Below are 13,768 nucleotides of genomic sequence, written 5' to 3'. Positions count from 1 at the left end.
TGGCAGCTATGATTGCATCTCCTCACCAAGGCGTGGCCCTTCCTAGGTCTGGGAAACCAAGTTGACGAACAGGCTGAGTGACATTCACACCCATATAGGGAAGTGGGAGCTGGCCCCGGCGGCCCCACAGGCGTCGGGAAGGCGGGGCGTCTGCCAACGGAAGACCTGCTGCTGGTCTCCTAGGAAGTCGCCACAGAGGAAGCAGTTCCACCAGTACTGAGGAAGGACCGGTGAGTAGTAACGCTTGCTGACAGCAAGAAGGTTACAGACGCCAGGCACAAGGGCACAGGCCTGTGTCAGCACACAGGAGGCTGAGGCAGGAAGGATCCTGACCCTCTTTTGAGAAACAACACAAAAATCGGGTGTGGTGCCTCAAGCCTGTAATCCCAGCACTTCAGATACTAAAAGGAGAGATTCGCTGTGAGTTTGAGGCTGGCTGGCAAAGGAAGAGGAGAAGGAGAAAAGAGGAAAGGGAAGTGAGTGAGCTCTGGAAGCTCGAGAGCTCTTGCTGCTCTGTAGAGACCGAGACAACCAACCATATGGGCCAGCTCACTACGAGGGATCCAGCGCCCCCTTCTGGCCTCTAGGACACCCACAAGACACACGTGCACAGATGGACGCAGACACATATATACATGAATAAAAATTATATATGAGTATATATTCACACATACATATATTTTTTTCTTTTCTTTTCTTTTCTTTTTTTTTTTTTTTGAGACAGGGTTTCTCTGTGTCCTGGAACTAGTTCTGTAGACCAGGCTGGCCTCAAATTCAGAGATCCTTCTGCCACTGCCTCCCAAATGCTGGAATTAAAGGTGTGGGCCACCATTGCCATCCCCACCCCCATTTTTTAAATTAAAAAAACAAGGAAAAAAGGAAGGAAAACCAGGTGCTACCCCACAACTGTCACTCCAGCACTTAGAAGGCAGAGGCATGAGGGTTAGGAATTTAAGGGCTATCTTTCCTTACATATGGAATTCCAGGACATCCTAGGCTACACGAAAAGTGAGGGGAACACAGGAAGAGGAAGGGAAGAAAAGAAAGAGTCAAGGAGGGAGGGGAGAGAAAAGACAGGAACTGGGTTAAAGCTATACAGTGCCATTAAGTGACAGAACTACCTTGTACAGAGCAGCCATCCTGCACAGCACTATAACCTCCAACCTGGCCTCCATCATTGTTCATTTGTGTTTGGCAAGCTTGTGTGAACATGTATGAGCATGTGTGAGTGTGTGTGAGCCTGTGTGACCAGGTGTGTGTTAATCGCTGACCTACAGAAAGTAGCATCCTTTCAAGGGGCTGTGGGATTGGTCCTGATTCTCCTTGGGAATGGCCTCACTATTACAAGAGTGCCTAGAGAAAGCCAAGTAGGCACCTACTGAGCCAGAGTGGAGCAGACTGTGACTTTATTTACATTCCTTGGCTAGAATATACAGCACCAAGGCCAGACTGGCTCAGGGCCCTTTCAGCCAAGCATTTTGTAGATAGGGTCTTTTTTTTTTTTTTTTTTAAGATTTATTTATTTATTGTGTATACAGTGTTCTGTCCACATGTATGCTTGCAGGCCAGAAGAGGGCACCAGATCTTATTACAGATGGTTGTGAGTCACCATGTGGTTGCTGGGAATTGAACTCAGGACCTCTGGAAGAGCAGCCATCTCTCCAGCCCCGTAGATAGGGTCTTAATTCGCAGCCCAGGCTGTCCTGACCCTCCTGCCTTAGCATCTTAAGGTAGTGCCACCACACCCAACTGCTGCCTGAAATATATTTGTTTGCTTCTTTGAGACAGTGTTCCTCTACGTAATATTGGCTATTCTGGAACTCACTCTGTAGACCAAGTTGGCCTCAAATTCAGAGATCTGCCTGGCTCTGCCTCCCAAGTACTGGATTTAAAGTTATGTCCCACCATGCCTATTTTATTTTATTTTTTAAAGATTTATTTTTAGGCTAGGCGGTGGTGTCGCACACCTTTAATCCCAGCACTTGGGAGGCAGAGCCAGGCAGATCTTTTTGAGTTCAAGGCCAGCCTGGTCTACAGAGCAAGATCCAGGAAAGGCGCAAAGCTACACAGAGAAACCCTGTCTCGAAAAACAAAAAAAAAACAAACAAACAAAAAAAGATTTATTTTTGTTGTTTACCAGGCATGGTGATCCCAGCATATGGGAGACAGAGGTGGATTTCTGTCTCAAATATATATGTGTATGTATGTATCTATAGATATATATATATATGTGTGTGTGTGTGTGTATTTGTTATATATATTATTAAATATGTTTATTTATTACAATTTTTTTTTCCATTTTACATACCTACCCCAGTTTCCCCCTCCCTCCCCTTCTCCCTCCTCCTCACCTCCCTCCCACTCTGCCCCCATCCACTCCTCAGAGTGCGTAAGGCCTCCCATGGTAGTCAACAAAGTCTGGCATACCAAGTTGAAGGAGAGCCTAGCCCCTCCCCATTGTATCAAGGCCGAGCAAGATATCCCACCACAGGGAATGGGCTCCAAAAAGTCAGTTCATGCACCTGGGATAAATCCTGGTCCTGCTGCCAGGGACCCCACAAACAGATCAAGCCACACAACTGTCACCCACATTCAGCGGGCCTAGTTGGGTCCCATGCAGGTTCCCGAGATGTCAGTCCAGAGTCAGTGAGCTCCAACTAGCACCTGTGGGTTTCCCCATCATGATCTTGACCCCCTTTTCTTGTTCTTGTTCTTTTTCTTCTTCTTCTTCTTGTTCTTCTTCTTCTCTTTCTTTTTTCCTTCTTCTTGTTCTTGTTCTTCTTCTTCTTTTTCTTCTTCTTCTTCTTCTTTTGAATGCCGAATGCCATTTATTGAAGGAGGGAGGAGGTCTTAAACACAGGGTTACAGCACAATGGGGGAACCCCGGTTGGCAGAAGTTCACTTCTGATGTTGTTTTTGTTTTTTGTTTTTTTGAGCTGAGGATCGAACCCCGTAATTATATTTATTTGTTTATTTATCTTACATCCTGACTGCAGTTTCCCCTCCCTCCTCTCCTCCTAGTCCCTCCCATCCCCGCTCTGTTCCCACCCCATAATGTACTCCTCCTCCATTTCTGTTTAGGAAAGGGCAGGTCTCCCATGAGTATCAACAAAACATGGTATATCAAGTTACAGTAAGACTAAGCACCTCCCCAGTACTAAGACTGGGCAAGGTGACCCAGTATGAGGAGTAGGGTCCCAAAAGCCAGTAAAAGAGTCAGAAACAGCCCCTGTTCCCACTGTTAGAAGTCCCACAAAAGGACCAAGCTACATATTTATTTTATTTTTAATGATGGGGGCTGAGTATGTGCATGCAGGAAGTGTGTGAAGGAGTTACAGGTGGTTGTTAGCCATTCAATGTAGTGCTGAGTCTGAACTCAGTTCCCTCTCCTGCACCACAATGTTTTTATTTGTTGAGACAGGGTTTCATGTAACCTAGGCTGGACTCAAACTCTCTATGTAGCCAAGGATGACCACGAACTTCTGCCTCCACCTCCCAGCTGCTGGGATGACAGGCATGTGCCACCATGTGTGGAACCCAGGGGCTTCGTATGTCAGCTGATCTACAAGTGCTTTAACCGATGAGCTACAGTGACTCCCCACCACCAGGAAGAGCGTTTCCAGTTTCTGAAAGAGAAAGCATTCTTCTTAGACCAGAGCTGCACCGAAAGAAGGGGGAAGTGAGCTCACTCATGGCCACGGGAGCTTCTGTGGGTCTGAAGACAGCATCCCACACCTGTTCACATGTGAGCACAAGGCAGAAGTCCCCATCTCAGACACCTCTTGGCCTGTGCCCTGGAATGGAAGTGGCAGTCTCTCTGCCTCCTTAAGTGTGAGTGTGTGCACCCCACCTGCGTCTGTGGTGTCATTGCCTCTTCATCCCCCCATCCCCACCCCTTCCTCTGACTCTCACAGCTAACCCAGCCCAGAGGGTGACCGCTCAGGGGGCTTCTCAAGTTTCTGGTTTCTGGGGAACACTTGTTCCATGCATCTGCTCTGTGTCTGAATGGTCACCGGAAATCCTGCCTGGCTGCTGTGAGCCACCATGTGGGTGCTGGGAATCAAACCCCCAGTCCTCTAGAAGAGCAGCCCTTAACTGCTGAACCATCTCTCCAGCCCACAGAAACGAGTTGAGAGAGAGAATGTGTGAAAGAAAGAAAGCATGAGCAGGCAAAAGCCTCGGTCAGCAAAGGGTGTGTCCAGGCTGCAAGGCCGGAAGGACAGGCCTGGCTCTGGCTGAAACTAAGGGCTGCTCCCAGCAGATGCCTGGCCTGGAAACAGATGCTGAGAGGCAGCAGGTCGTGTATTTAGAAATGTCCCTCACTAAAGGGACATGTGTGACCCACTGAACAAGACCTGAGAGCACTCTGTCCTGAGGAATTCCACATATTGTCCAAGACACTGTAGGAGACCTGAAGCGTCTCCCTGGGAAGTTTCTTGTGGATGATTGCCAAAGGACAGACTCACTTTGTAGCTGAGGATGATGACCTTGAACTCTCTTGCTCTTCATAGGTGCAGCAGGTTCAGGCTCTCCTCCAGACCAGGCCTTACTTACTACGAACTTGAACTCTTTTTTGTTTGTTGTTTTTTGAGACAGTGTTTCTCTGTGTAGCCCTGACCATCCTGGAACTTACTCTGTAGACCATTTTGGCTTAGAACTCGAAGATCCACCTGCCTCTGCCCCCAAATAAAGGCATGCACCACCACTGACCTTGAACTCGTGATTCTCCGGCAGCCACTTCCCAAATGCTGAGCCTGCTGCCATATCCAGTTTCCAGTTTACATGGTGCAAGGCTTTGTGCATGCTAAGTAAGCACCACCCAACATAGCTAAAAACACTCAAACATCTTCGTCACATCCTTGTTCGTTTGTTTGTAACAAGGTCTTGCTTTGTAATCCAAGGCAGCCTCTATTTATGGCTATTTTCCTGCCAGCCTCTGCCTCCCAAATGTTAGGATAACCCCTACCTCCTTAAACAGGGTCTTCCTATGTAACCCAGGACGGCCTGGAGCTTGAGATCCTCCTGCCTCTGTGTTCTGAGTGCCGGTGTACACTGAAAAAAAAAATAGCAAGGAGTAGTGACACTGCCTTTAGTCCCACCCCACCTCAAGCAACCAACCAACCCACAGCACATCACCCCAGCTTCTTAGGGACTGGCACAATAAGGCTTGGGCCCAGGAGTTTAGGGATGGAGGTATACCCAGCACTTGAGATCCCTATTAGCTAAATTAAGGCAAGACCTTGAAGGATTGTATGAAGATAAAATGGGTGGGTCATAAACCACCTCAGAGGATCACATTGGAACTGTCTCTGGGTCAGTTTGGATGCAAAAGCCACTCAGCCTTACCAGGCCAAAGCCCATTCTGAGATATGATCTGGGTTGGGCTCTGGGAAAGTATACTTTGTCATCTGGGTTTAGAGTCTAAGAAGGGTTCCTTGGTGAGAGATTCCTTGGTCCTGTGAACAAGTGGCCTGGGTGTGGCCCAATAGGGACTTCCTCTGTGTGTGCCAGAGAATGTTCTGGAGAGGAAGGTTCTGGAGGAAGGCAGAGCTTCCTGGAGAGATGAAGTCTGTTTTCCCAGGGAAGGTAGGGAAACAGTGAACAGGGTGACTGGGGTACTTGGGTTGGGGCCCACCACTGAGGCATTGTTTGCATTTGCTCCTGGTGGAAAATGGCTCAAGCCACATCCCTGTGGGTGACTGGATCCATGCTGGCCCAGGAGTTGGGACTAACTCAGCCCTGTTCCCTTCAGAACCACCTACCCGTCACATGTGTGGTCTGGATGTGCCAACACTACACAAGGTATGGTTCCAGAGCTGAGGACAGAGCACAGAGAGGGTTCTGGATAGAGGTTGCAGACATTTCTTCATTTCCCTTTAGCCCTCTATCCTCTAAGGATGTTCCTCTAGATGTTAATAATATACAAGGTGACAGGAGAGCCTTTACCCTCCACAAACACCAGCAGCAGGGTTGGCAGCCTATCCACTTGGTGTCCTCTCGGAGCAGACAGACAGGAGAGTGTCAGTCAGGCAGTCTGGAGACCTGAGGCTTAGTTTCTTTTGTTTTATTTTTTTAATAATTTATTAAATTTTATTTTATGTACATTGGTGTGAGGGTGTCAGATCTCCTGGAACTGTAGTTACAGACAGTTGTGAGCTGCCATGTGGTTGCTTGGCATAGAACCCAGGTCCTCTGGAAGAGCAGCCAGTGCTCTTAGCTGCTGAGCCGTCTCTCCAGCCCTATTTATTTATTTTTTTAAAGTACACTTGCTTTCTTTCTTTTTTTTTTTTTTTTTTTTTTTTTGAGACTGGGTTTCTCTGTGTGGTTTTGGAGCCTGTCCTGGATCTCACATCAGGCTGGCCTCGAACTCACAGAGATCCGCCTGGCTCTGCCTCCCGAGTGCTGGGATTAAATGCGTGCACCACCACTGCCCGACTCTTGCGGTCTTCTTGTTCTTTTATTTTTATTACTTTATTCCTTTTATTAAAAAACCAGTCTCACTATGCAGCCTTGGCTGTCCTGAGGCCAATATGTAGACCAGGCTGACCTGGAACTTGTGAGCTCGGTATAGAAAGACCCACACCTAACTTACTACATTTTATTTTTTGTGTATGTGTGTTTGTTTGCCATGGTGCAGGTACACATGTGGATGCCAGAGGACAATTTGCAAGCATCTGTTCTCTCCTTCCACATTGATCCTGGGGATCAAACTCAGGTCATCAGGCTTGGTGTCAAATCCTTCACCCTCTGAGCCATCTCTATCACACACACATACTGGTGAGTGTTCTTGTATGTGTGTACACATGTATGCAGGCGTATGAATCCATGTGTGGAGGCCAGAGGTTGATGTCATGTGTCTCCCTCAATCAATCTAGGCAGGGTATCTTGCTGAACAGGAAACTCGTTGAGTTTTGCCAGCCTAGCTGGCCCACTTGCTGCAGGGGACCTCCTGGCTCTACCTCCTGACTGCTGGGACTGCAGCAGGCCGATACACCCACCTGGCTCTACCTCCTGACTGCTGGGACTGCAGCAGGCCGATATACCTACCTGGCTCTACCTCCTGACTGCTGGGACTGCAGCAGGCCGATACACCCACCTGGCTTTTACTATTCTTGGAATCAGAACTCCAGGACCTTTGATCTCCCCAGTCCGTCTGCACTTTGTTTTTGTTTTGTTTTATTAATTTTAAGGGGATGGTGTAGGTAGAGTTTTCCTGTCCCAACTGCCTGCTCCCAAATATCTGGTAAGTGCTTCCCAAATAACTGACTCGGAGATTTAATATAAATTATAAATGATCAGCTAATAGCTCAGGCTTCTTACTACCTAACTCTTATATTTAAAATAACTCATATGTCTTTTTTTCCCCCAAGACAGGGTTTCTCTGTGTAGCCTTGGCTGTCCTAGAACTCACTCTGTAGACCAGGCTGGCCTCGAACTCACAGAGATCTGCCTGCCTCTGCCTCCCGAGTGCTGGGATTAAAGTGCTGGGATACGCACTACCACCACTTGTCTCATATTTCTTTCTCTTTCTTTCTTCTTTAACTTCAACTTCCCCCTCCCCCAGGCAGGTTTGTAGCCTGTCCTGGAACTCTCTCTGTAGACTAGACTGGCCTTGAACTCACAGCGATCCCTGGCTCATATTTTTTTTATCTATGCGTTGCCACATGGCTCATGGCTTGATATCTCATTTTCTACACATGCTGCTTCCTCCACAGCTCACTGACATCTCCCCTGACTCTGCCCTTTTTCTTCCCATCATTTCCTAGTTTGGTTGTCCTGCCTGGCTACCAGCCAATCAGCATTTTAGTAAACCAATTCGAGTGACAAATCTTTACAGTGTACAAGATTATTCCACAGCAGGATGGAGAGATGGGTCAGCAGTTAAGAGTAACTGCTACTTTTCCAGAGGACCTGGGTTTGTTTCCCCGCACTCACATGGGAGCTCACCACTGTCTCATGCTCTCTTCTGGCCTCTGTGGGTATCTGGCACACACATGGTGCACAGGCATGCATACATACATACACCTATACACATAAAATAAAGCAAAAGCAAATGTTAAAAAAAAGGTTTTTTATTTATGTGTACATGTATGTTTGTGCACATGTCTGAGGGTGGACAAGGAGGCCAGAAAAAGATATCTCAGCTAGAGTTGTTGTGATCACCCATGTGGGTGCTAGAAGCCAAACTCCAGTCTTCTGCAAGAGCAGTAAATGCTCTTAACAGCAGAGCCATCTCTCTAGCTTCTTCCAGTCCCAAAATGTAAGGCAGGGTCTCATGGAGCCAGGCTGACCTAAATTGTCTGTGTAACTGGGGATCCCAAGAACTCCTGATCCTCCTGCCTCCACTTCTGCAAAGCCAGGATAACTGGTTTGGCCGAGAGTTATTTGCCCCCAGTGGTGTTGGGCCCTTATTACAGACAGGCCCACTGCTGGAAGTTCCCTGTCCCCTCTGGGGGAAGGCTCAGAGGATAGAGTAGAGCATCTGCAAACAAGCCTGATGATCTGAGTTTGATCCCTGATGTCCCCCTAATAAAGGTGGGAGGAGAGTGGTCTACACAGAGTTGTCCTCTGACCACCACCACACGTCCTTCAATAACAACATATATATTTCTTTTTTCTTTTTTCTTTTTTTGTTTTTTTTGAGACTGGGTTTCTCTGTGTAGCTTTGCGCCTTTCCTGGAACTCTGCAGACCAGGCCGACCTCGAACTCACAGAGATCCGCCTGCCTCTGCCTCCCCAGTGCTGAGATTAAAGGCATGTCCCACCACTGCCCGGCCAACATATATATTTCAAAATCCCCTATGTGAGGGAGGTGGCCTGGTGTGCCTATAGAGTCCCCAGCCATTTCCCCCATGTCTTGGCTCAGAGCTGTTCTGCAAATGTCTGTCCAGTCACTGAAGTGGTGTCATGATGCCTGGGAAGCCCTGAGCCTTTTCTTAGCTGATTGGAGAGTCACAGGGAACTGAGAGGCTGGGAGGGAACAGTCACCCCAAAGCCCTGTGGATGAGGTCAGAGCCTGGACATGTCTGTAGTGAGGTGACAGAGACAGCCCCACACTGCCACCCTCATTAATCAGCTTGAGCAGCATCCTCAACTTTCAGGGATCTTGACTCAGGCTGGGGTTTGTGGCTTTGACATTGAAAATAATTTTTTTTTTTTGGTTTTTCAAGACAGGGTTTCTCTGTGTAGCTTTGTGCCTTTTTCCTGGAACTCACTTGGTAGCCCAGGCTGGCCTTGAACTCACAGAGATCCGCCTGGTTCTGCCTCCCGAGTGCTGGGATTAAAGGTGTGCGCCACCACCGCCTGGCAATGAAAAAACTTCTATGACTGGCCAGTTTATGAATCAGAGTTGGAAATTTTATTAAAGATATGTATTTATAAAGATACGTATTTTTAAAGCTGGGCACCATGGCATACATCATTAATCCCAGGACTCAAGAGGCAAGAGGCAGGGGACCGCTACGAATTTAATGTTAGTCTGATCTACAGCGCAAGTTTCAGGCTAGCTAGGGCTACAAAGTCCATGTGACAACAAATAAATAAAATACTAACAAAAATTAAAGATACAACTTTGAAATTTTTATTATTACTATAATCATGTCTATGTGCACATCTGTGTGGGTATATGCATGTACATGACTTCTTAGGCCAGAGAGGGCAGAGGGTCACATGGAGCGTTAAATATTTATATCATTTTCGCATGTTGCCAAGAAACTGTCTTTCTCCCTTTTCTCTTTTTTATAAAATGACATGTGCTAGGCTGAAGAGACTGCTCTGCAGTTAGCACACAGGGCTTTTCCAGAGCACTTCATTTGGGTTTATAAAGGCCTACAACTCCAGTTCCAAAGGAATTTGATGCCCTCTTCTGGCTTTCCGAGGCAATGCACGCACACATGGCAGACACAAATATCCACATGAATAAGAATAAAAATAAATCTTTAATGCTGGGTGTGATGGCACACATCTTTAACCCCACTACTCAGGAAGCAGAGGCAGGGGGATGTTGTGAGAGCCAGGCCAGCCAGGGTTACATGGTGAGATTCTGTTTAAACAACAAAAGCCCTGTACATGTCAGTATTAATTTATGTGTGTATGTGTCTCCTACGGCATGAACAGAGGTCAGGTGACAAGTTGCAGGGGCCAGTTCCCTTCTCCACCATGTAGGTCCTGGAGGTTGAACTTAGGTGGGTTCTAAGCTCTTTAACCTGCTGAACCATCTTGCAGGCTCCTTCTTGCTCATCTGAAAGGAGATGTGAGGTGGCTCTGCAGAAACCTTGGGTGAGGTTATAATCTGATGAAGTGAAACCAGGGCCATCAGAGCTGCACAGGGGTCAGTACATCCACAAGTCCTGTCCCTGTATATGTGATAATGAGATGTATAATGAGATCCTGAGGAAATCACAGGTTATAGCTGGGAAGGGAGGATGTAGTTGGGCTGGAATTCTTGCTTTCCTCTGGCAAGAGGCTTCATTCACATTCCAGAGTGACAAGTTTCTTTCCCTTCCCATGTCCCGAAACTTCCCCTTCTTTTATTTTATTTAAAAAATTGTTGCTGGGTGGTGGTGGTGCATGCCTTTAATCACAGCACTTGGGAGGCAGAAGCAGGCAGATCTCAGTGAATTTGAGGCCAGCCTGGTCTATAGAGCAAGTTCCAAGACAGCTGGGGCTGTTACACAGAGAAACCCTGTCTCAAAATGCAAAACAAAACAAAACCCAAAACAACATAACCCAACAATTGTCAATTGATATTTAGCTGTGCATGGTGACACAAGCCTTTAATCCCAGCACTCAGGAGGCAGAAGCAGGTGGATCTCTGTGTTCAAGGCCAGCCTGGTCTACAGAGCAAGTTCCAGGACAGTCAAGGCTACACAGAGAAATTGTTTTGAAAAAAAAAAAAAATCAGTTTTTATATATAATTATTTCCTGTGTATGAGTGTTTTGTCCACATATATGTCTGTGCACTGTATGTATGCCCACAGAAACTAGAATACCACATCTTTGGGAATTGGAGTTACAAATGGATCTGAGCTACCATGGGGTTGCCAGAAATCAAACCCAGCTTTTAGAAGAATATCAGTGCTCTTAATCTCAGAGCCATCTCTCCATTTCTTCCCCCTACTTTCCACCCTCAGCCAGCCTTCAGTCTGGCTATTTTCAATCCAGGCTGAGGCCTCCGGAGTCCCTACTTGGCAGGACATGCTGAGCTGTCTTTGGCTCCTGGGCTTGTCCTGACCTCTGGTGGCCAATGTAGGAGCATGTCCCTGCTCCCAGGGACAAACATACAGAGGACAGTGAGAAATGCACTTCCGGGTCACAGCAACACTCTGGAGCAGTTTGTGCCTAATCTTTTAGGGCAGCATGGGAAGACACCCGTCATCATAGCTATATGCTAACTATGAGGTGTGCTCTAGAGGCGAGTGGTGCACTGAACTTCCACCAGAGTGGGGACCCAGCCTTGGGTGACATGCAGAGCAATGGGTCCTTTTTTGTTTTTGAAATGGTCTCACTATATAGCTCTGGCTGTCCAGGAATTATGTAGACCAGGCTAGCCTTAAAATCACAGAGATCCACCTGCCCCTGCCTTCCAAGTGCTGGGATTAAAGGCATGTGCCACTATGCCTGTCAGGTCCAAGGAAACAGAACAGCAAAGCACAAGCTGTCCTCCAGGCTTCCTGTTTCATAACTACCTGGAGCTCTGCCCACCCCAACCCCTTACCCTAAACTTGCACAGCTCATGGGCGTGGCGTCTCCTTACATACCTGTCACTCTGGGTGTTCAGCTCTTGGTCCTCTCAATCATCTTTCCTCTCTTGCTCTCCCCCCTCCTCTCATGGTCCTGTTCAGTCTGCTGGCCACTCTCCATTCACCACCCTCTCTCTGCTCTGGACTCTTCCAAACGCCTTTGGCTGTCCTCTCCCTCATATCCACCACACTCGGTGCAGCTATGGCCTATTTATGCAATGCCTAGCTTCAGTGGATTCTTCTTGAAGACTGCAGTCTCTAAACCAGTAGATTTTTGGTGCACGCTGTGTGTACACAGGGGTGTCAGGTCTCAGCCAGGTGGCCACTGAGCTCCAGGGATCACCTGTCTCCATGTCCTCAGTGCTGGGATCACAAACTTAAGCCACCACGCCCGCTTTTTTATTTTTTTTAAACGTGTGCAATTCTGAGTCTGCATGCTATGATGTACATGTGGAGGTCAGAAGACAACTTCTGGGAGCTGATTCTCCCCTTCTACTATGTTCTGAGAACAAACTCAGTTATTAGGTTTGAGAGTAAGTGCCTTTACCCTCTGAGACAGTCATCTTGTCAACTCATACCTGACTTTTTACATGGGTTCTGGGGACAGAAATGACTTAACTTGGGTCTAGGAGCTTTTTTATAGATTTATCTTTAATTATGTGTATGTCCTGCTCAAGTAACTGTAGAGTCAAGAAGAGGGTGTCAGACCCCCTGGAGTTGGAGTTACAGGTGGTGTGAGCTGCCTGACATGCATACTGGGAAGTAACTCAGGTCCTTTGGACGAGCAGTAATTCCTGCTAACAGCTGAACCATCTCCCCAGCTCATTTCTTTTTTTTAAAGATGGTCTTGTATAGCCCAGACTGACCCGAGGGTGACCTGAACTCCTCTTGCTCTACCTCTTAAGTGCTGGGGTCATAGTTATGGGCCACACCATGTATGTGGGCATGGAAGGCCGCCCTCCTGAGCAGCTATCCCTCTACAGTCACCCCTCAACCTCGGGGGTAAACTCTCAGACAGTTCAGGGCACTGCTGACAGATGGGGACACCTGCTGTCACAAGGCAGCTCTTCCTTCGTGGAGCAACCACTGACACACACTAGTAAAGCATGAGGACTCAACTAGCACAGCCCTCTCCAGAGACATTGTCTGTTCTGAGAACCTTCAAGTTGACGAAGAATGAGCACAGTCTACCTGAAATCCAGTTTAGGCTGAATTGCAAAGGCAGATATGCACAGGTATGGAGGATGGACACACAGCTGGAACCCACATCCTCTCAGGAAGGACAGAGGCAGCTCTGCCCTGGAGTCCTCTTAGCACTGCGGTCTTGAGAGGTCTCGACAGTGACTTGAGGGAGCAGCTGCAGTGCACCTCAGTGAGGAAGGTGTACCTGGCATGCACAAGGCTTCAGTTCCACCCCAGCAAAGCACAAAAACCACAAAAAAGTGGCTGGAGAGAAGGCACGGTAGGGTGCCACCTATGGTCCCAGAGACATGGGGGTGAAGCATAAGAATGCTCTAGGCTCAGTGGTAGAGATCCTGAAACCAAGCCACAAAAACAACAGTCTAAACTTGTGAGTGGTGGCTCACACCTTACTCTTGGCTGAGATTTAGGGAGGAACAGCTACAAGTTTAGTCAGGGCTACACAGTAAAATTCTGTCAAATTCAGTCAACCAAAACCAAAACCAAAACCAACAACAAAAAAGCCCCTTATCAACAAAAGCTGTCTAATTTTATATGGATTTCAACTTAACAGTCAAGATTCAACTACCAAACAAAACCCACCAATCCCAACCAATCCCATGGGAAAGCAAAAAGCCTTCCCCACTCTGGGGCACAAGAGTTGACCCAGGTTTTCTTTTATTGGTTTATTCATACAAACTGTGTTGCCCTGACTGGCATGGAATTTGGAATAGTCTCCCACCTCAGCTTCAAATGCTGGGATAACAGCTATGAACCACCACATCCAATTGATCTCTTCCTTCTAAGAACTTGGGGACCTGCCGGGCAGTGGTGGCACACGCCTTTAA

This window comes from Onychomys torridus, chromosome 17 (genome assembly GCF_903995425.1).
Source record: "Onychomys torridus chromosome 17, mOncTor1.1, whole genome shotgun sequence".
Classification (NCBI taxonomy): Eukaryota; Metazoa; Chordata; class Mammalia; order Rodentia; family Cricetidae; genus Onychomys; species Onychomys torridus.
The sequence above is the reverse complement of the archived record's forward strand: the minus strand, read 5'-3'. Positions refer to the sequence as shown.